The 24,441-nt window shown below is 41.0% G+C and overlaps 1 protein-coding gene across 2 annotated transcripts in view; it reads right to left on the minus strand.

Annotated features, from left to right (window-relative positions):
• The window catches only part of FAT3 (FAT atypical cadherin 3), a 535,794-nt gene that overhangs the window by 449,269 nt on the left and 62,084 nt on the right, over window positions 1-24,441 (minus strand). The gene's annotated exons all lie outside the window — the stretch shown is intronic.

Raw genomic sequence — 24,441 nt, forward strand, 5'->3', positions numbered from 1 at the left:
GGGGGGTGGCGTGAGGCAGCCAGGGCTGCGAAGGCCTACCCTTGCTTGAATTCCGTGCATCAGGCCTCTAGTCTATATATTTAAAAGCCTAATATGCAAAATGTCCCCTTGGGAGTTGGACCAACAGGGAGTTCGATAGGTCCCTATGACGTGTGCTGACCACCAGGTGGAGGCGTGGAACAAAGGAAGGCCCTGGACAGCAGCCTGGGAAGGGAGGCCCTGGCTGGCATCTGGCAGCCACTAGGGATGGACCCTACCCTTGCACAAATTTGTGCACTGGGCCTCTAGTTTTAAATAAAATCTGTTCTACAATTTTTAGGAAAAATATCTCTAGGATATATTTCAAGAGTCTGGCCTCTTTGGAAATAGAATCAAGGATCAGGATTCTATTTCCAAATTTCTTGTGGAACCCATGTCTGGAAGCCCAAGTTTACAGGATTCTTATATTTTAACTATAACTGGCCATACTGAAAGACTATTTATTACCAAACCAATGCAAATATATACAGTGAATAATATTTTGAGGGAGCCCAACCAATAAATTAACCATATTATCAGTTTAGCAGACCCACAAAAGCAAAGGATATTTTGGTTCCTAAAATTGCTATTTTGGAGGTAAGTAGACTTTGGGATTTCATGGCTTCTGAACTATAACTTCTAATTCACCCAAAAGAGGCACAATTCTAAATTCCTGCGTCTAACTCTGGGTACAAGATTAACCTTTTTCCTCCAACTTCCCAAATCTTGCTGCTACTGATTATTTCCAGCCAGATGTGGTTCATAAGGTCTCAGGGAACCAGAGGCTGTGATACTGTGTCTCCTTCTGTCTCTTTACCTAGCTCATTCCTAGGAATCTTCCAGGAAGCCTCCTATGGGAACTGCACCCATAAATCCCTCCATATACACAGCCATGAGGAAGCCAAGTTCTGAACCTGAATACAGTTGGATAGTAGGGTCCCATCCAATGGCAAACGTTTAGAGATTGCAATTGAAATGTTTAAATATTAAACATCACAATAATCACATTTTAAAGAAGGAGATTGTTTTAAAAACAAGGCCTCAAAACAGATAATGGGCCCTCCATTGGTCTGCCAATGCAACAGGTCAGGTAAGTGGTGCAGAGCTGGTTGTCACAGTCTACTGGTGCTGGGGCTGCATTCCCCTCTGACTAAGGAGGTGATCAAGGCTGGGAGACAAGACATTGGGAAGGAAGCTGGTTTCCAAGTAGACTGTGGTCTAAAAGCAAGTTTCCCAGGTGTGGCTTTCATATACCAGGTCAGAGACAGCTTTGAGAGGAAAAAGTCCACTGACCTGGATAACTTCATGAGAAGGTAGTGACCTGTATCCTGAAAGATAAGGTCTCTAGCACTTCCAACGGATTGGTAAGAGCAAAAGGACAGTTAGCCAACCTAAGGGAGGAAAAACCTGTGTCACCACATGGTTTAGTTTATGGAAAACCTTGTTTTGGATTCCAGAGGATGAGTGACCTTTCATAGATCTTTCCTATGTCAAAATGCCAGTTTTTCAATTTGGAGAAAAACTCTAAGCCTAAGGTGGAAGAGTGGAAAGACTGTATTCAAAGTTTATCTCCACGGCTAAGGAGATGGTGAAGCCTCTGCAAGGTTTTCTCTGTACCTCCGTTTCCTCATCTGAACTTTACCCTCCACTGATTCCAGGAGGATGTATTTTCCCTAAATCAACTTCTGCCTCTCTCCAACACTTAATGCATTCCATTCATCCACAGGAGGGGTGGCTCCTTGGTTTAGTACATTTGGAAAGAATAATGTACTACAGCTCTACACTGTTTCCTCTGGGAACTGAGCTACCCTCAGAGAAGCCCAATTCCACTGCCCTCCAGGGCTCAGATGCTGCTGGGGCCCAGGGTCCAGGTAAGGAAGCTTCCACTGCTGTTATAACTGGTGTGCACATCTGTCGAATTCTGGAATTAAGTCTTTGCAAGCTCATTTGGCTATGACAACAGCCTATGACCGCCAACTTAGCATCCCTACAATAAAGATGAATTCTGGCCTCCATCTTTGCTCTTTTGCTTTATTTCTCAAATTGTTCAGAACTCAGGTTGAGAGGAGTGATCCACTCGGGCCTTCCCAAAAATCTACTTCCACTGATTCCAGGAGGATGTATTTTCCCTAAACCAACTTCTGCCTCTCTCCAAGAGAGGAGTGATCCACTCGGGCCTTCCCAAAAATCTACAAAATAGACATCAAGATGTCCTGAGGAATATGAGGACTTATCTGAAGCCTCCTAATATTGAGCCCAGTCCATTGAAAGATTTCACTAACTGCTGGCCAACTCGAAATTTCATCCCCGCTACGAACTGTTGACCCACGTGGGGCTAGTGCATAGTGTGCCAGCCAGCCACACATAGCTCCAGACTTAAGACAGGGGCTGTCACCTGAGCAGCCACATGCTGCCCTTGGGAACTACCTGGGTAGAAACATCTGTGAGCCTTGTAGTACATTTTGCAGTAACAGCATGAAAATCTTAGCAGAATCCAGAGATCAGTGGCGATAAACTGGGCTTAGTGACAAGTGAAATCCCAGAGACTCTGAATGCAAAGGAGCAGGGAGAGGGAGGCGTGAAAGCAGAGTTCTGTTTTCCCAGCACACTTTCCCCAGGCAACAAGGACAATAAATTAGTGAGCATGGAGGGAGTCCAGATCTACCAAAAACCCCAGCTGTGGTTATAGGAATTTAGCACAGAGAACAAGACACACAATTCGAATCTTAAACAAACACCTTTGCTAAAAACTAGACTATGTGCTAATGTCAGAAATATGTGGACCGTTTACAGACTTTTTGTTCTGCCTGGCAAATACATTCTGTACTACTCATGCCTATCTGAATGCACATTTTGCATTTTACAGATTAACAAAGATGATAAACAATTCTTAATATAAAAAGCAACTATTTCCATGACTTTAATAACAGAACTGGCTCAGGACTTAGAATTCATAATGCCATATATGTATCTGCCCCCAGAAAACCAGAAACCTTCAGAGTCATCTTTTAAATGGAAAAGCAGACAAATCAAGGTACAATCATGAAAAAAGAGAGGGTGGGAACCTTAGCAAGAGAAAAAGTGCCCATTCAGACCTCTGGGGTTAGGTAGATTATGACAGCTAACATTTACTGAATGCTTACTTTTTGCCATATATTGTTCCAAGCACTTTCGTAAATTAATTTCCTCAATCTCCACAATAACCCCAGAAGGTAAGTGCTATTTTACCCCCATTGTATAATTAAGGGAACTGACCACAGAAAAGCAAAAAGACTTGTCCAAGGTCATACAACTAATTAGTGGCTAAGCCAAGAGCTGAGCCCAGGCCATCTTGTCCCTAGTGACTTCATTTGGCCATCTCCCATAAGCTCTCCCCCTAGCTCTGAAATGAGCTTTTAAAACTCCAATTCAGCTGAAACCGGTTTGGCTCGGTGGATGGAGCGTCGGCCAAAATGAGCTTTTAAAACTCCAATTCAATTTGAACTTCATTCTTGATCTTGCCTACCTGTCATTATGTTTGCAAGCTTTTATTCAGCATCCACCCTCTTCAAAGGTGTAAGTGCTCTAGACAGGCCTATGCTCTCTCTCCCACTGTTCACGGGGTTAGCTTTGACTAAAAGGAGCCTTTCTTTCCACTCTCCTTCCAGAAATGTTTCTACGTTCCTGACTCCTGGTCCTGGCTCACTGTGGTAGATGGACTTGCTCACCTGAAGACACTTGTTCTGGCAACTTACATAGGAAACCCTCGTCCAGATTCAGCAAAAGAAGTGTGGTTTTGTCTATTTCCAAAAAAAAGACTAGGGGAAATTCACTGCGTCTTATCCTCATTGTACCTGCATATACATGTTATACCTTGCTTTGTACATTACCATATTTCAATCTGGTGTAAATGGGATTTTAATTGTAATATTGCTTAGCTGTAATTGGGCATTTATTGGGCCATACTGACACATCTTCAAGAATTCCACCTTTATTCTGTCATTTAATCTACACCTGCTAGTTGATGTTATTGTCTTCACTATATATAAAAAAAGAGAGAGAGAGAGAGAGACTAGGAGAGGTCCATTAACATCGCCAAAGTGACTTAGGGAGTGACTATTATAGTAAGAACTTTAGTCTAAGTCAGCTTAACTCTGAAACATGTGCTTGAAACCACAACATATACATATGTGTGTATCCATACACATATATTATATGCATTGTATGTGTATATAGCAATTCCAGTTAGAGAATCTAATCTAACAATAGACAAAGATGCAAATTGACTGTACCTTCGCTACACCCACCATTGGCTAATCAGAGTGATATGCAAATTAACTGCCAACAAAGATGGCCATTAATTTGCATACATAGGCGTGAAGTGGCAGAGCGAAGACTGAAGGCAGCTCCGGCCAGAGCAGCGAAAGGCTTGCAGGCGGAAAAAAAAAGAGAGAGAGACTAGGAGAGGTCCATTAACATCACCAAAGTGACTTAGGCAGTGACTATTATAGTAAGAACTTTAGTCTAAGTCAGCTTAACTCTGAAACATGTGCTTGAAACCACAACATATATATATGTGTGTATCCATACACATATATTATATGCATTGTATGTGTATATAGCAATTCCAGTTAGAGAATCTAATCTAACAATAGACAAAGATGCAAATTGACTGTACCTTCGCTACACCCACCATTGGCTAATCAGAGTGATATGCAAATTAACTGCCAACAAAGATGGCCATTAATTTGCATACATAGGCGTAAAGTGGCAGAGCGAAGACTGAAGGCAGCTCTGGCCGGAGCAGCGAAAGGCTTGCAGGCGGCTCCGGACAGAGCAGCAAAAGTCTTGCAGGCGGCTCCGGCCGGAGCGAAGGCCTGGGTCCTGGGTGCTGGAGGAAAACTGGTGCCGGCAGCCAGGAGAACGGAAGGCCTACTGCACGAATCTTTTCATGCAACAGGCCTCTAGTATGTTAATAACAATTATTATGCTACATTCAATCAACATTTATTGGCTACCTAATTTGTTCTGCAGTTTGCCAAGCTCTAGATTTAGAGATTAGTTACAGAGAATTGTCAAACCTCAAACACCTACAACCTAGATGATTTTAAGAGATAAAATGCTAAGACATATGTGGCTGCAAATCCAGACACATCAACGTAAAGAGCCATTTGCAGATATTTACTCTGATGACTATCTGGACCCACATAGAACTATGGAAAATGTCTTTGCATAGGCAAAACACTACATATAAACATATATATGCTCCATTTGCAATGACAGGAAAATACCAGAAGGTTGAAGACTAGCATATAGTAGGCAAAATGGAAATAGTTTTTGTATTAAGATGGGCTTATAAGTACAGGCTATGGACATATGGATATTTTTATAATTTACTATAGGAGAAGATTATTACAGCAACCCACTACACTCAAGAAAAATCATACTAAATTACTTTTTTATAAGTGAAAATAAGGAACTTGTGTAAATGAGACAATAACCCTAAAATATCCATTTCATAAATTTTGACCTTGATTTTTTGATTGGGAAGCCTGCTCTAACACGATATTGGTTAGGAAACCTAAAAGCCAAGTTTGCTAGGATTAAGTCTAAAAGAGAACAAAAGAAACTGAGAAAAGGGTTTATGGGGGAGTTGATGGGTAAGTTTAGGGATGGAAGAGACTAATAACTGTTAAGATCAAGGGCTCTGGAATCAAACTGCCTCTACAATTTTTGGTCCAGGATTTTAAATAAACTACTTGACAGCTCTGCCCTGGCCTCCATTATTCCATGTGTAAAATGGGGATACTAGCATTATCACAGAGTTGTTTTAGGATTATGAATATAAATAAGCTCCTTGCTTGTTGAAGACAATACATATATTCATGCATAATTCTAAAACGCAGCCAGATTTGAGAGCTACTGACTTAAAACAGTGTAGTTTGCTAGGGCTGCTGTAACAAAGTCCCACAGACTAGATGGCTTAAAAAAACAACAGGTTTTGTTGTCTCACAGTTCTGGAGGCTGGGAAGTCCAAGATCAAGGTGTCAACAAAGTTGGTTTCTTCTGAGGCCTCTGTCCTTGGTTTGTCTTCTCCCTGTCTCCCCACATTATTGTCCCTCTGTATGCATCTGTGTCTAAATATCCCTTTTATAAAGATACCAGTCATATTGCAATAGGGTCAAGCCTAATGGCCTGGTTTCCATTTAATTAGCTCTAAAGACCCTATCTCCAAATAGTCACGTTCTGAAATGACAGGAGGTTAGGACTTCAAAACGTGAATTTGGGGAGAGGGGTGGAACACACAAATCGGCCCATAAGAGTTTATGGCTATTGAATTTTATTATGTTCCATCAAAATGACAGAACGTTTTCCTTCTAAGACACATGCCACTGAAAGGGTATAGTCATTACTTTTCAATTATGCAGTTGCTGCTAATTTCCTATTGAGAAGGGGCTTGTGCACCGACAGCTGCCACAATCGGATGTACTGAGCATTCTTATCTAACTTCTGTAAAGCTGAATCATCCATTCTTAAAAATCTGTGTGCTTCTAAGAAAATAATATCAACCATATTTTGCATTACTTTATCCCATAATATTCATGAATATCATTAAAGTCTTTTTCTTCTCAGGAAATCGGTGGACATTTTCCAACTATGTCAGAGATGAACTCTAATAATTATCTGTGTTTCAGTCTTTCTTCCCATAATTAAATTTTTATTTATCAAATTTCAATATAGCACTCATTCTGGGCAGGACCCTGGGGTTCAAGCCTTTGACAAATCTACTAGGTCACATTGTAAACTCCACATTGTACATGTAGAGCTATGAATGCAAATATGGGATAAATCGTTTGGCAGAAAAATGTAGCAGAATATCAGACTTTGAATCACAAGTTCAAAGCTCTAGCCCTGTCATTTTTTAAAGATATACGACACATAGGAAATGATACCTTTAAAAAACTGTTTCTACTTCTCCCCACCCTCCAAAAAAAACCTATTTCTTTGCTTGTGACATCAAATGTTAAATTAGATACTAACACAGAAAATCACTTTGCAAATTACAAAAGAATAAACAATTTGAAGGATATCATTATGAGCTCTTCCTCTTCCTCCTCTCCCTACTTTCTTCTTTTCCTCATCCTCCTACCACCGCCAAGAGCTTGACACTTTGGAACAAGAGATTATAAAAGTAAAGAGCTCATTGGGAAATAGCCCTCTTCCCACATACAATGGATTGGCTTCTTGCAAAGCCCTTCAGGAAGTATCTCAAAATATAATGTTTTAGACAAAAATGAAATACATGCTTCCTGCGGGACTGGCCCTGGTGACTCGCAGTATACACTGGACAATTCTCATGTGTAAGGGCCACATGGCTCTCCATCTCTAGTTTTCAACTTCTGTTCTCCGGGCCAAGTTGAGGGCTTACATCTCCCGCTGGCAACAGTTCAAAAGAATCCAGGAGAATCTGAACATTTTATAAAAACAAATTAAAAGAAAAAAAGCTAAGCTGTTAGAACAGAACACATATGCCAGGAATTTTCTCAGTAGCTCTGCACGCCTTTGACGATACAGGGCACTCGGGGACTTTCAGCTACTGACATCCATCCTTGCTCCCCAACAGCTGTGCCAAATTAAGCAAGATTATTTTTAGAAACAATAAACCAGGAAGAGCCTCTCAGAAGATTGGTTTGCTGACTTGGTTTTGCTTTCACTGATTTAGGAGATTGCAGAATTGTATCTCTGGGTTTGAAAACACAAACGGTGCCAATGTACAAGACATGGGCATCTACTTGTCTAAAGCTTTCACGTGGTTATGTCTACAATTAATTAGAGAATCAAAACAGACATAAAAGAGGAATCAATTTTTTGACAGAACGATTAATAGACAGCTCCTTGCTGGTGTTTGTTTATCACTGTTGAGTTTTCAAAGGTTCTCTCTCTATATTTCACATTTGTTATTAGAAACATTTTTTGAAAACAGAAAAGGGAAATGTTATCTGAATTTTAGAGGATGCTGAGGTTTGGTGAGATCAAGCATGTCAGCTAATAGGTCGCATGCAAGATACTAAACCTCAGGTCTTTAAAGGGGTAGCCTGAGGTTCTCCTTACTACACAAGACAGGGACAATTCCCTGTCAAGCTTCATCAGAGACGGAAGATGCATCCTGCTTTTGGTTCAGTAGTGTGAAAATATGGCCTCCCTAGGCACCAGAGCAGCAGGCAGACAGAAACACATTAAAACACATTAAATGCAGCAAATGCACGCAGCGAAGGAGCTGGACCTGTGTCATGTCTCGATGCCTTTTGCCGGCGGCCTTGCAGGTGTCTTTGCCTGACAGCTATTTTGTAAAGTGCATTAAGTCTTCATTTGCCAAGTAATTTTTCAGTTTCTTCAAGGCAGAGAGACTATAAATGTATTGATTTTATGTATTTATTTTTGGTGGCACGACACATAGCAATCTGAATATCACAGGTACACAAATATATGTCCTAAATTTTGCATGAAAAAAAAAGACTATTTCAGGACTTCAATACTGCACCGAATGCCTGATTAAAGAGGTGCACTACATTTCAAAACATCATTTATAGAATAACCCCTAGGTCGTGAATGTGCATGCAGAAGGTAGGTAATTGAAAGAAAGAATAAACTTCTAAGAGATCTTTGTAGAGTTTATTTATGTAGGTTCCATACCCAGGAAATTACTGGGGTTCTTTATGGCTAAAATACATCCTGAGGAGTTCCCCCATCTATAGTGGCTGGATCTAGAATAATTTGGTGGTTATTATTTATATTTCAAATCCTAACCAAGGTCCACTTCCGCCTGTGTGTTGGTCAAGGGACAGAAGGGGACAAGGCCTGTTTTATGGCATTTTAAACACAGGTTCCCCTAATTGGAATGAGAGGTCATTTTTAGTTTTAAATCACTGAGACGGACAGCAGATTCCCCACGTTCTGATAGGGAGCAATGAAGTGAATCTAGCAGCTAAAGACCGATATTAAAAGGCCGGCACCCACTGTGGAGTTCCAATTGGTCATACTCGTGCCTCCCCTTCAGGGGTCAGCTATAATTCACAGCCAGTGCTAAATGCTTTCAGAAGTATTTATTATCTTCCAGGCACAATTTACTGCTTTTGATTATTCATTTTTCATTACTGTGGAAAGCAAGATTAAATTGTTTCAGAAGCAACTGCTTATAGTAATCTTTCAAACACATGCTCCATGTAAAATTCTCTGTCAGGCAAATGGATATATTATAATTCCTGCTCCAAAACAGCCATCGATAAAAATAAACCAACACTAAATAAAAACAGTCCTCCAGTTCTCAAGTCCAAGATGAGATGGAAGAACACCAGCAGACAGAGAAGATACAAAGGAGCAGGTTCAGAGGACAGGTGCGGGAGGGGAAGAATGACGGAGAGTTCATTTATTAGACCCACCAAATTTATTCCATGGACATTTAATTTCAAAAGTAATTTAAATTAGCTCTTTATTTAAGTGTGGAATTAGATTACCTCTCTGTTTAACATGTCATACCCTTATGAGCTTAATAAACAGTTAAGTAGTGAGTAAGGTAGGAGTCAGACCACATCTTTGGATCCATACAAATTGCATTTTAGTGCTGGGAGAGATGGGAAACAACAACCTCATTGTACCCACAGGGGCCTGAGGCCCTGAAAGGAAAGGCAGGTATCTGAGGTCACACAATTAGCTAGTAACAGGGCCAGAACCAGAACCAATTTACAGAGCAAGCCTGTAGATTACACCTCTCCGGTCCACGCATATTAGGATGGTTTGGGGTTTGAAAGCACAATTACTACTATCCTTTTAGCAACGTATTCTTTTCCCTTTTTATTGAAACCCCCCCCCCCCTCACCAACTCCCAAGACACTGCATGGCATTCTACTTTATCTCCGTCTCACCGACTCCCAAGACACTGCATGGCATTCTACTTTATCTCCGTCTTCTCTTTCTGTTTCTTCCACTGACGCCAACAGGGACCACTCATTTAATGGAGGTACCACAACATTCTATTCTCTTCTTTTTGTTCATGCTGAAAGCTCGAGTTACAAACAGCACTGAAACTACTGCCTGAGATTTTATTTTAGCAACAGAATCACACTGCACCTGTGCATGGCAAGCTGAAAGGGCCAGCATCAGTGCCCCTGAAAGCAGTCCTCATCCAAAGATAGTCTGAGAGCTGTAGACAGGGGCTTCCTTGGCCTTCAGTTGGGGTAATTCTGAGGTGTGTTACAGTTTCTCAGAGCTCCTCAGTGGGGCTGAACTCCACTGACCCTCAGTGGTCATGGGCTTCCTAACACACCATTTACTGATTTCTTTCCCTTCCCATCTCCCTTCTTTACCCCCCTACTAATGTTTCCTGGGATCATCGCCCAGTAAATGACTCCAATTCTGCTTTTGGGAGGATGCTATAAGACAGTATCCAAACACCATGCTGTACATCTCTAATTCTGCACTCTCACTTGGGCTATTCTTTCAATTGAAAATATCTCCTTGGTGCAGATCCACCTTATCAAGGTCACCCCCCTCTTCAAGGTTCAAGGCCATCTTCATCCCTACTGATGCTCCTTAGCCACTCGCCCATAAAGATCTCCACCCATCTGAAAACTGTGTACATCTCAATAGCATACTTCAGAGGGCCTTGTATGAGGACGTGTACATGTGTATTTACTTCTACTACAATCCAAGGACTAAATGATGAGCTCCTGGAGGGCAGACACCCCGTCATATTCATTCTCGCCTCCACGGGAGCAACTGTGCTTTCCTGTGGTAGACATTCATTAAATGCCTGCTGAAAGGAGGTGAACCTTAGAAATGTCCCTAAATAAAACCATGTGTTTCTTATTGAAGGATGCTTCCTTATGGAGTGTTTTTCTTTCTTATCTCACAGGAAGACCTGGCATTCACATTGTGGAATAAATATACCTAATAAGATAGAATATATCAGAGGGAAAAATGCTAAAATACTCTCAATTCTCTGTTTTAGATCTGAGGCACTGGGGCCTGCAGATCTAAAACAGATAGTTGAGACTATTTTGCAGATAATGAAAAAAAATAGTTTTATTACTTTGAGAACTTCGGTTAATGTTTTGCAACAAAGGCTCCTATAAGTTAAGGAATTTGGATATCAGAGAATCCAAACATATTCAGCATAAAATTGAGGTTGAGTTTCTTGATGCTGAAACAAAGCAAGGCTCTCCCAGTCAGCCATATGCTACTGCAAGGATTTCTGCCTCTATCTATGTTTTTCTCAGACATGTAACCTTAACCAGATTTCAGACTCTTGGTTTCCTGAAGGTGGTATGAGCATGGAAACGCCAGCTCGGTCAGGGATCTGGTGGTTCAGCCACAATTTCCATGCCACTATAATCAACTGGTGCCCACCAGAAGCCTACAGGGCCCACGTCCTAAGTCCAGTTGCCATCGACTTGTCATGCCAAATTTATCTCAGGAAAAGCACCTCTAATCCAAGGGGATAAAAAACTGTAAATAAAAATATTAGACAACTGGGCCTTCTGTCAGTTCCTGTACTTCCTTTGCATTCTAACTGTCATGATCTTGACACAGGATATAATTTCCCACATCACAGCAATTATTAAAAAAATTGCCTATGTTCTAGATATGGATAATGGTGATGGCTGAGAAATGTACTTAATAACACAGACTTGAACACTTAAAAAATGGTTCCAATGGTAAATTTTAAGTTATGTACATTTTACTACAATAAGAAATCACCTGTGACACAACTTCACAAAAAATAACCATTGTTAACATTGTGGTTTAAATTCTTTCTGAACTTTTATGAATGAAGACATACACTTTCACACATGAATTTTTTTAGAAGATGAGATCACACTGACATAATAGTTTATGCTTTAAAAATCATTTTAGCACTATCTTGGTGATCTATGTTGAAGTTTGTTAGTTTTAAAGCATTGTTTCTGAATACTTTTGTATTCCAAATTACCAGGATGGAGGGAGGCACATTTGTACATACATTGCCAATGACATTCTATACTTTCACTTTTTAGAAAGAGGGCCTCCACTTTCTGTACATCATCATCCAGAAATGCTCTCTTAGCCCAGCTCTCTGTCGCTGTCTGTCTCTCTCTTTCACACACACACACACACACACACACTGTCATCTATTGGCCTCTCTCCCCCTCTTAGACTAATAATTGAAGTTTAAATCCCATGTCCTGGCATTCAAAACCATCCATGATCAGGTTTCAACTACTTTTTCAGAGTTTGCCTCCCCCTTCTTGCACTCATGCAACCAGGACAGAGCCAAGCTGGATCACTCCCAATGTACCATTATGACCCTCAATCCCCTGCCTCTGTTCATGTCCTTTCTTCCTGGAACATCCTCACCCACCACTGACACCTGTTGACAATGTCTTCTTTTTTTTGCAGTCCATCTCAGAGCACATTTGTTCCTGCCCTTCCCTGTACTCCATCATAATAGCTACTACTTACTGCAGTGCACTAACCAGGGGCAAGTTTATCTCATTTAATTTATAACAGGTCTGTAAGCTCAATGGAGAATATTACCTCCTGTCATATAGATGAGGACACTGAGGCTTAAAGACCTTAAAGAACTCGCCCAAGATCACATAGTTAATAAGAGGGAGGGGTGAATTCAAACACACTTCCTCTGCCTTGTTTTAATCACTACATTAAGTACCACTAGGCAAAACTTTTAACTTGGCTTTAAGTTCTCTCAGTTTAACATAAGAGATGGTAGATTAATTAGCCATGAAAGTATTTTCAACTCTGATATGCTATGAGATTTCAAGAGTTTCTTAAATATTTTATGTCCTTTGCATCCTTCACAATAACAGAGAGGTTTGTCTGCTGCCTACTCAGAACATTACTTAGGTAAATAAGATGTTGTCCTCTAAGTTCACTGGAGACAAGAATAAAAAAGTCACCACACACTGCATACATGGCATTGCTATTGCTACTCTTAATGACCAATCCATTCCCGACAATAGCAGCATAAATATTTGCCAAAAATGCACTGACCTGGCTCAAGATAGCATTGGAAAACTAGTGTCAAAAAACTACTTTTCATGCAAGACTGAAATTTCAAGACTTCCATGGCAAGGGCAAACATGCACCTTCTCTTGATTTCTTCATTTCAGGGCAGCCGTGCCACACATACTATCATCTTGGTCTATGCTCAGGAAACAAAACAATACAGAACAGAAACCAGCATAGCCAAATGGACCTGTCAGGATTGGAAACTCAGAGACAAAATGGTACATGCGGGCCTCAAAACAGACCCAGGGCATCCAGTCAGAGGCTCGCCTTGATGGGCCACATCTCTAGGACCAGGAAGCAGATTTTCATCCTTGTTCTCAGGAAGAGCCGTGCCTGCTGCCAGCCCAGCCCCTGGAGGGATTAGGAACTAGGTTAGGAAGAGCCAGGTCCTTGACACTATGCTAAGCTGACAGGCAGTGTCTGAACTCTGAAAGATAGACCCTGTTCTCTCAAGAAGGGATTCTTGTCCGAACAGAGGTAATTTGGGGTATCAAGCTAAAGGGAGAATAAAGTGGCCTTCAGGCCTGTGAATTGTTAGGCTGTGTCATAGGCAAATGAGTGCATCATTAGATGTGCTTTAATTCACACATTTATATATTCATAATCTGGGCACTACTGGACCACAGAGCTAACATGAGGCTACAAATAGTAAAAGGCTGTTTTATTCACCTAAAACCTTCAGCACTTATAGTACTAGTAATGGGAATAAAAAGGAAATGAGAAGGGAGAGAAAATTCCTAAAGACTAAAGTCCTTAAGAGATGTGTTATCACCTTGGGCTATTTCTTGGTGATGCACTAATGCCAGTTAGGACCAGTCACAGTGTAGACACCAAGGAAAAGCCACCCACTGGTATACAGAAATTTCATGTTGGAGGACACTGATGTAGATATCATTAGGGAAATCCATTAATACAAATAAAAAGAGCTTTGTTTAATGTGTACTTGTCATATACCAAGTCATGCATGAACTGCTAGAAGTAGTTTATCCAACCCTCAAAGCAACTCTGAGCAGTAGATGCTATACATCCATGCTACAAAGGAGCAAAGAGAGACATAGAAGGTTAAGCAGCTGAGGTACACAGCGAATCAGTAGAGGAGACTGACTTTTGAACTTTTGAGCTAAGATCTGCCTGGCTCAGTGCAAGGAACCAGTGTCAGGGCTCTAGAATGGCAGAGGCAGGAGAGATTCCTAGTCCCTACCTACTACTTGGGGTCTCTCCACATTGCATCATGATCAAGAGTGGTGATGCCTCTCCTAGGTGAACACAGCTTTCCTGACCACATAAATAAGGCAATCTGAAGGTTCTTCAGACTCCTCTGATGAAGATTTTACTCACTGCTGATTTAAGACATGAGCCCTTAGTGTACTTTAGATGTCAGTAGAAATGATGTAAGTAGACCTGAACATGAGATTCTCATAGCACTAGAGTCCCCCTCCATCCTCCTCTCTAAAAATCCCCTGGTGTTGCACTGGCAGTGAGAAACATGAGCATCCCCAGCAAGGCAATTTCCATTGCACTGCCAGCTCCCTCTCCTGGACTACAAGTTCTTTGAGTGCCTGACTCACCAGCCTCCATTAACCCACAGTGAAGTGAGATAGCTAAGACTGATAGTGCCTCTCTCCTGATCAGCATCCCTGAATCTCACCATCCCTGAATCTGTAACCCACAGTGAAGTGAGATAGCTAAGTGCCTCTCCCCTGATCAGCATCCCTGAATCTCACCATCCCTGAATCTAAGTTAAAGGCTCCTCTGAAAAATTAGCTTTTTGTTGCCACTTACCAAGCAGCTCATCCCTTCATGAAGGTCTCCAAAAATGCTGATGAGGTGTGGGTCCTGTCCAGCCAACCTCAGGACCCAAAGCAGACAGGGCCCGATAGGAATGCTATAATCCTCATATTCAAAATCAGCCAAGAACATATCTTTAAAAAAACACACTAAACCACAGGAAAGCTTCATTCATAAAGCTGTACATTACTGCTTTATTTACAACAATGGAAAAAATTGGAAAACAACTTGAAGGTCCAGAAGGGAAGAACTCTAAACAACTTAAATGCGACATACACACATGATGAAATTGTATGTGGATTATAAACCTAACACTTGTAAAGAGTACTTATTGTCATTGGAAAAGGTTCTATTTTTTAAAAAACAACAACACACAAACATTTTTATTTATTTCAGAGAGGAAGAGAGAGGGAGAGAGAGATAGAAACATCAATGATGAGAGAGAATCATTGATTGGCTCCCTCCTGCACACCCCCTACTGGGGATCGAGCCTGCAACCCAGGCATGTGCCCTTGACCGGAATCAAACCAAGGACCCTTGAGTCCACAGGCCAACCCTCTATCCACTGAGCCAAACCAGCTAGGGCAGTAAAGGTTCCCTTTTTAAGTCACCTGACAAAACACAAGTATATAACCAACATGGTTATATATGGAAGTATATAACCAATGAAATCTTAATTTTTAAAAGTTCCCAGAAAATAAAGAGAAGGGAAATATTCATAAGTTAATGATTATGCTGTAATATGATCAGAACTATCGTTTTTTATTTCTTCAATAACTTCCAAATTTCTCTATAAGCAATCCTTCTAAAGTTGAAGAAAATGAAAAAGGAATTCAGCACTAGGCTGACTATCAGTTCAGCAAAGATAAACTGATGAGAATTTCACTTTAACATTTTTCAGTATGGAACTCTGCAGAATTCTTTCTCCTGCTTCAAACATCCTAGCAAGGCCATGTTTCTGCTGGAGATTTCTCAGAACCTCTGTTGAAGTCGACTAAAAGGCAAAGGTACCTAATAGGTAGTTCCTGCCACTTTGTTAGAATCAAAACTTTCACAGATTCTTGAGGCACTTCAGAGCCTTCATTGTTTATCCTGGAGCAAGAGAAATGCAAGTTGCCGAATAATTATGAAGGCATTTTTGTGGCAATTTTTATAGGATAAATAGTGTGTCCAAGAAGACATGCTAATCAAGGAGCATTCTTCTCCAAACATTTCACAAAATATTTCATACAATATTTAAACACCTTTAAATATAAACAGTTACACATAGTTAAAAAGCTATCTCAATTACCAAAATGAGAAGTTAAACCTTTTTAAAAACATATTTTAAGAAGACATAAGTTCAAAACGGCAATATTCAGTAAGTTCTTTGCTAATAACTATGAAAGAAAATGAACAGCACAAAAATTTTAACAAACTGCCCAGCCTCAGCATAGCTGTGGGACACTAAAGGAAATTTCGTTGCTGTGTTCATCCACTATTTATATTCCTTAAATAAATAGTGTGCTGGTTACTTTTATATGACAATGTAACCAGAACCAAGGTTTAGCTGTCTGTCACCATGAAAGCCAAACAGATGCTGGTGAAAAAAGAAAAGTGGTTTATTCAAGTGCTAGTAACCTGAGAATATGGGAGACTCTTGTCGCAAAGCCCATCTCAACATCTCAGTGCAGGCAGAGGCTTTTATAAGGAGGGAGAGGGAAAGCAGAACAAAGAAATCAAGGGGAGGGGGTTGAAAAGTTCTTTACATGTAAACAAACACAGTCCATTCTCATAAGGATCCTGAAACTGTCAAGTGATGGTCTAGTGCAGTGATGGCGAACCTATGACACGTGTGTCAGAGGTGACATGTGAACTCATTTTTTTGGTTGATTTTTCTTTGTTATATGGCATTTAAATATATAAAATAAATATCAAAAATATAAGTCTTTGTTTTACTATGGTTGCAAATATAAAAAAAATTTCTATATGTGACACGGCACCAGAGTTAAGTTAGGGTTTTTCAAAATGCTGACACGCCGAGCTCAAAAGGTTCGCCATCACTGGTCTAGTGTATGTCACCCTGGTCATCATCATCTGGTTTTATGGCTGAAGGTCAACAAATCTCCTAGGACTGAGATGACTGAATGTTGGAGTCTGGAGCTTCTGAAGTTAGTTCCTAGGATTCTTGTACAAACACACTAGTGGTCAGAGTCAGCATTTACAGAAATAATGTCAAAAGAATGGTGGGGTGAGTTGTAATTCCCCACTGTTACAACAACTTGGCTAGGCTATGGTGCCCACTTGTTTGATTAAACAGCAGTCTAGATGTTGTGGTGAAGGTATTTTTTATACGTGATACATAATCAAATCAGTGGACTTTGAATAGAGCAGATTACCCTCCATAATCTCAGTGGTCTTATCCAATCAGTCAAAGGCCTTAAAAGCAAAAACAGAAGTTGTCTAGGAGAGAAGTAACTGTCCTCAAATCTGCATCAAAGGAATCAAAGGAAACGTGTCTGAGTTTCAGGCTGCTGTCCTGCAGCACAAATTAGATTCAAGACTGCAACTTCAACTCTGACCTGAATCTCCAGTCTGCTTCTGGCCTGACTTACAGATTTGGATTTCAGACATGCCAGTCCCCACAATCAGGCAATCCAATTCCTTAAAAATCTCTTTCTCTCTGTCTCTTAGATAGATGATAGATAAACAAATAGATAGATCTAGACATATATCTATATAAAGATATGTGTATATATATATGTATGTATAGATAGATTTATATGTAGATCCATATATAGATGTGTGTAGATAGATAGATAGATATATAGATAGAGAGATAGATAGATTGAGTTTCTCTGGAGAATTCTAGTGCAGGCAGAGCAGAGTGACTCTATTCCTTAATTAGCTTGAGGCAGTCCCTATTTATGCCGTGTGCTGTGGTGTAATTAAGAGCCACCCCTTTCCCTCTGAAGTGTATCCTGGTTGGCATAATAAATTATATGGTCTCTTTACATGCAGAGCTGAAGAAAGATTTATGGTATTCCTAAGTAATGAGCTCTTTTCACTTATGATGTTGTTTTTCAGTCTTCTTGGTGACCCACAGTAAGATATATATCTTCTGTCACAAAACAGAACTGACCCTTATGATGTGCAATGCAATAGGCTGTTTTATGTTTTATAATATGTGTCATTTCAAATGCTTTCTGCAACCCACTAACTTCATTGCATGATCTGTGGATGGGATCATAACTCAGTTTGAAAAGCTGACTTAGAGGAATCCAGGGCTGACTGGCATTCAGTGTTGATTACTTACTTTACCCCAGGACACACTGGTGACAGTGAGGGGAGGGAGGGGAGAGACGGGCACATGTATCAGAGATTTTACTTTGTCTATACTCCACATAGCCTTCAGTGTGGGGTATATTTCTCCTAAATATAAATGAAGCGATAGTGAATGTAAATATATCATCTAGAAACATGATTCCAGATCATTTTCCTTCATTGCATCTCTACTTTCCTATGAATCCTACACACAGAGAAGAGGGAGAATGAATAACACTAGCATCCCAATGGGTTGCACTGCCTCTAGCTTCACTCTACTCCGGTCCAATTAATTTCTCTTATAGGAGAACTCATAAAGTCCAGATGCAATCATTGGCCATCAATAAATCATCGCCGACTGCCAGTGCGAGGCACAGGGCAAGGCAAAGTTTCTCCTGACGCTAAGATCCAATAGCTCTCAGCTGCAAACAGAATAAACTCCAAGCCCTATGTTTGTATTCCAGGCCCCATGCCGCAGCTTCAACTGACTTTTCAGCCTTTGTCTCTCTCACCCTTCCATGCCCAATGTAAGCATCCTATCCACATACTCACTCTCCTTTACTCCATGTGCCCTGCCAGGCTGCTCCTCTTCAAAGCCCCCTTCAGACTGCATCCCTTTCATAGGGCTTTCCAGATGCTGCCAGTGAATGAACAGGTCCCACCGCTTTAAGAAAGGATCTGGCTCAAGCATGAGGAGCTCAACTTTAACACAAGAACTTCCTCCCCATCAAAAGTTGCCCTTAGGAACTGAAAAAGTACAGGAGGGTCAGGGAAGTACAAGGAAGAGACGAAGTCAGGAAGAGAACTGGAAATGGTAGGCAACAGGGGCAGGAGACAGCACAGTCCAGTTCGGGAATGAATGGGTCAGAACTCAAACAAAGAGGAAATGGGGTTGTGGGTACAGGCTATGAAAGAGAATCGGGTGTCTCTCTTGATGGGGCAGTCAATTAAATTTGACCCGAGAGCCTCAGGAAGTGACATAAGGTTTGCTACAGGTGGGCAAAGGGCACAAGAAGTGGCCTTTCGTGCTGTCAGATCTGCATTGAAAGCTCCTTTCTGTCACTTGCTGGGTGACTCAGACAAAGGTCACCTCACCCTCTAGATCTCAGTATTTTCATTAGTCAAACCAGGAGGAAAAAGAGCAACTTATAGGCAAGGACAGCTATGATGACGCCCATGAAGGCTTAGCTTGCTTAAGGCACTCCACCTGGAGTGGGTGGGGGTGGGGCTCAGCCAACTTTTTCCCCTTCCTCTTGCATGTCCCTGGCTCCCCTCACAAACAGAAACTTGCCTCAGTCATCAACAGAACAAAAACTCAAGATACAGTCAAGAGTAAAAGAAAATACATCTTCAATGTTTTGAGGTAGATTGTCATTCAATAAAAATGCAAAATGTATTTTTAACTAAAAGACAATACTTCAGAAAGCTTCCTCTTCAAGTCTGTTTAGATACAAAATTTTAAGATCTCCAAAAATTGCTCATGCAAATTTCATAAACCCAAGTAAACACACAATTGCTCAATTACCATACACATGGTCACTTGCCAATAAAACAAGAGGAAGCTAAAAAAATATAATTCAGATGCCTTATGCATACTTAGATCCCTTCAACAACAGACTGAGACTCAACAGAGAATTAAACACCACACTGACACATTAATCTAGGACCAGATATATTTTCTAATTACTTCTGCAGACAACAGGAGCTGAATAAATGGAAACTGAATCACATCTTTTTATCTAAAAAAATAGAAAATGTTTTATAAAATGTCCAGCAGGCTCTCAGCAATAAGAAACTACTAAATAGCAAACCACAAAATTAAAACAGTTAAATTCGAAGTGATGCAAAGTGATAGTCAAGTTACAACATTAGAAGTAAAATTTGGCAAACAAAACCAAAAATTATTCTTTGAGATTTATTCAGATATATTCATCTTAAGCAAACTTCAAAGAATGTTCTGTTAGTGCATTTGAAAGACACATTTCTGTTGAGCTACACAATATCAACAGGCAGGAGAATTATCTGAGACAGGAAAACATCGACTAATGGAAAATTAGAAAGTTAATAAATGAAGTCAAACTGGGTATTTTACGAGCAATGTTGAAAATACAATTGATAGAAGTAAAACACCATGGTTATGACTAAGCATAATAAGCCGATTACTTGCCTTAAAGGCTATGTGTGATAGAAATCATTTAAATCAATTGAGTTACTGTTTCTTAGCAATTTGATAAGATGGAAAAATAGTGTAATTGAGAATCAAGTGCTCCTTTGGGAGCTTAAAAAACAAGCTAGATGGGTTGGTAAGAGCATTTTCATCTGCTTGGGTATTTTTTCCCTGTTTAAAAAGGGAAGGACAGGACTGAGTCTGTCCTTTCTTGAGTCAAGCTGGAAAGTCCTGAAATTTGTAGAATTTAAATTATTAGTAAGCATTTAGTTAAGATAGTTCTCTCTGCTCCCCGGGCTCTGTCAAAGAATTACATGCCTGGTGAGAGATTATTCTAGCCACATCTTCTGGAACTGCTGAATCCTCCCCGACTAGAGACTAAATATGAGGTCCCACTCACTATGAAATTGGGGGTAGATGAGAACAGCGGCCCTAGGATGTCTCCCTAAACTGACCATCACTATCTACACACAACCTTGGTTCCGCCTTTCCTACCACTACGTTCTTTTTGAGTGGTCAAAAAAAAAAAAAGTTCAAACACTTTTAGAAAAGCAGCAACCATAATGTATGGATTTCTCAATAAGACACCTGTTTTTACAACTTAAAATTATTAGCTACATTGTACTAAAAAATATTAAGCACTAGTAATACTTTAAGGCAGGGTTTGGCAAACTTTCTCTGTGGAAAGGGTCAAATTAAGGTTTTATGATTCAGGTAGTGGGGCAAGTACTCAACTCTGCCCTTTGTATGCCAAAAGCTGTGTCCCATTAAAACTTTATTTACAAAAGCAGACAACCAGTGTGCAGGCGAGACTTTGCTGGCCAATGCTTTTACAATCAACTATAGAAATCAGGATGGGCTTAAAATGTCAATGAACTTCCTGTGTTTCTCCTGCCTTGGCCATCTTTGAGAAAATGATTTTTCATATAAAATATTTCACACTTTTCTTAAAGACTCTAAGGTATCCTATACTCTAAGTTGGAATATGATCAAGTATCCCTTGAGCCAATGTGTGATTTTTGTCATTTAGCAAGAGGGAGGCACGAAGCCTTTCAAATAAATTTTAAGAAGTGCAAATGAAATGGACTCACTAACTCCAGATTGTCACCTATCTCACTTGAGACTGGAAGAGGGCCTGGCTTTAGTGGCAGGTATATAGCTGAAGATGAACAGATATACAACTAAATAGAGTACTGAAAAGGCAGAATGGCAAAATTCAAAATTCCACCCTTACCTTGCTAATCCAACCCTGAAGATAAGAACTGCCCCAACACACCTAGGGATTAAGGAAATCTGAGGTCTAAAGGAAATGTACTATACTCATCCTACCTTTACTTTATATCTTACTAGAGGCCCAGTGCATGAAATCCGTGCACAGGTAGGGCCCCTAGGCCTGGCTGGCGATCAGGGCTGATCAGGGCCTTCCGGCTGCGGGCCTGGGCCTCCCTTCCCCGGCTGCCAGCTGCCAGCCAGGGCCTCCCTTCGTTCCACACCACCCTCTGGTGGTCAGTGCACATCAAAGCGTGTGATAGAACTCCCAGTCGAACTCCCATGGGGACACTCTGCATATTAGCCTTTTACATATATAACTAGAGGCCTGGTGCATGAAATTCGTGCACATCAAAGGGAATTAATTAGAGGAAATATTTTAATATTGCTATTTGCCCTTTCTCTCTAATAGAAGTGTCAGAGATGAAAAAAATTTAGTAAAATGTATATGAAAATCTCCCTCTGCCAGAGTCTGGGGCACACCATGGGACCCAGAGTCAATCCCTGCCCACCCGCACTTGCCTCGAAATCGCATGAGACCCAGACCCGGCTGGCCCCACCCCCATCAAGTCCTGCAGGGGGGAGTGGTGCAGCCTCAGGTCCCCCAGCCCCAGCCCTGGGGTGGGTGGAGCGGCCTCAGGTCCTCCGGCGTTGCCTCAGGGCGAGGGCACGAGGGCACAAGGGCGTGAGGGCATGATGACTATTTGCATATTAGCTCTTCGTTATATAGGATAATTAATCTACATGAGGATCTTGGAGTGGTGCAGCCTCTGGTCCCCCAGCCCAGCCTCAGGTCCCTTGGCCTGGCCTCAGGTCCACCAGCCCCAGCCCTGGGGTGGGTGGAGCAGCCTCAGGTCCTCCGGCGTTGCCTCAGGGCAAGGGCACGAGGGCACAAGGGCGTGAGGGCATGATGACTATTTGCATATTAGCTCTTCGTTATATAGGATAATTAATCTACATGAGGATCTTCAGCTTTTTCCAAACGCTCTGCTTCAAGGCACCCTTAGAATAAGATGAACAAAAATGGGGGCCCCGTGAGTTTCCTAGATTTTTGTAGGTCAATGTGCAACTCATTACAAGGTTTCCCTGGAAGTCCAGTCTATATAAAAACATGGAAGTGCCTTAAACCACTTTTAAGAATGCCACATAGAGATGAAACAGCATCTGAGCACACCACCATGAAACACAGCAACAGAAACATTAAGCTGTCTCATAAGTTTACATTAAAAAAAAATTAGAGGTCATCCTAATGGTTGCGGTCTCTAAAGGAGTTTCCATAGAGAGCACGAACACTTTAAGGTAGGATATTAATTGGATTTAGGGAGCAAGAAGCCTGCCTGCACTCAAGGGCTTTCATTCAGTGAATCTAAGTCAGGGGTCTGGGGTGAGGATGAGTCTGAAAACTCCTTTGCTTTGTTGGTATTTTTTTTAACCTGGAGAAATGTTTGGCCCAGAAGTCTGGATATTATAAAAATGTTTTTCTCTCCTGGCCCAGTGATTTCCTAAAAGCTACAATAGGCGCATCTTTGTCTTGCAAAGCCTGAAAGCCCTGTGAAGGTAAGAACCTATACTTTGCTAGTGACGTATACCACTGAGCCAATTCCCAGCAAAGTTATGTCAGTTTAAAAAAAAACCAACAGCTTTTTGAAACAGAACTTTGATTCACAAAGAATCCAAACAAATTCCCTGAGCAAACCACATTATGCATCTGTCACTGCAGACAGGGATGTGCACTCATGGCTGGAGGGGCTCCCAGAGCAGCAGGGTCAATACACACTTCTGTTGGGTCCTAGGGTCCTTCAGGAACAGTGAGGCGGACCTGCTCTCAGTAGTCTCTTTGCCAGGTGCTCATGGCCTTCAGAAGACTGGGCGCACCGGATCACACTGGGAGGGTGACGGTGAGGATTGCAGCAGGTACAGGGTCTGAGACGCTCGGTGGTGTTAGGATGGAAACATCTATTTTCTCTTTTGGGGGATGAAAAAAGTTGTTCAACTCACTAAATTTTGTTGTTGTTATAATTACTCCTAAATATTATTTTTTAAGGTAATTTCTTCTCTAACCTAGTAAAAGCTAGCTTCTTCAGGGTCTGTATCTGCCCTGACCAGGGATCGAACCTCCAACCATTGAATATCAGGTTGATGCACCCAACTGAGCTACCGGGTCAGGCCAGAAGATGGATCTTGCCTATGTTTAAGGACAGCTATCTCTTAAAGCTCCACAGGAAGCACCAACATGCTGTGTTATCATTAGTACAGCCAGAGTCTATTAATTAATTGGTTTTTATTTTAATTTTTAATATTCTGTAAGTCTATTCTTTCCCATCAAGAGGGGTTTAAGGTACATAAAAAAACCCCATCTATGTAACTTCACCGTGCTGTGACCCTGCCCACTTTTCCATTGTATATCTTTTTCCTTTCTGGTGAATTCCTATCCACCTGACAAATTGCTTCAGATACCACTCCCCCTCGGAAGATAGCCCTGCTTCACATACCCCTCCAGGAGAGTTAGCCATGGCCTCTTCCATGCTAATTTTTTTCCTTATACATTTCTGTGGCTACACTCACTCAACACACCACTTGGTAGTAATTGATCTGCATATATGTCTTCCTATGATAGAGTAGGTTCTAGGGGAACACAGTGCATTTCTTCTCATTTTTGATATCTCAGAACCCAGCACAATACCTAAGAGGTACCCAATATATGTTTATGCTAATTTGAGTGTGCAATTCAAAATTGAGGGGTTTAATTATCCTGTTACCAGCTGAGTGTTCCCCACAGCTGCGATTTAGAAATAACTTGTATAACATGCTATAATTTTTAAAGTAAAAATTAAATAACAAAATTCCACCAT

The sequence above is a fragment of the Myotis brandtii genome, unplaced genomic scaffold, assembly GCF_000412655.1.
Source record: "Myotis brandtii unplaced genomic scaffold, ASM41265v1 scaffold302, whole genome shotgun sequence".
NCBI lineage: Eukaryota > Metazoa > Chordata > Mammalia > Chiroptera > Vespertilionidae > Myotis > Myotis brandtii.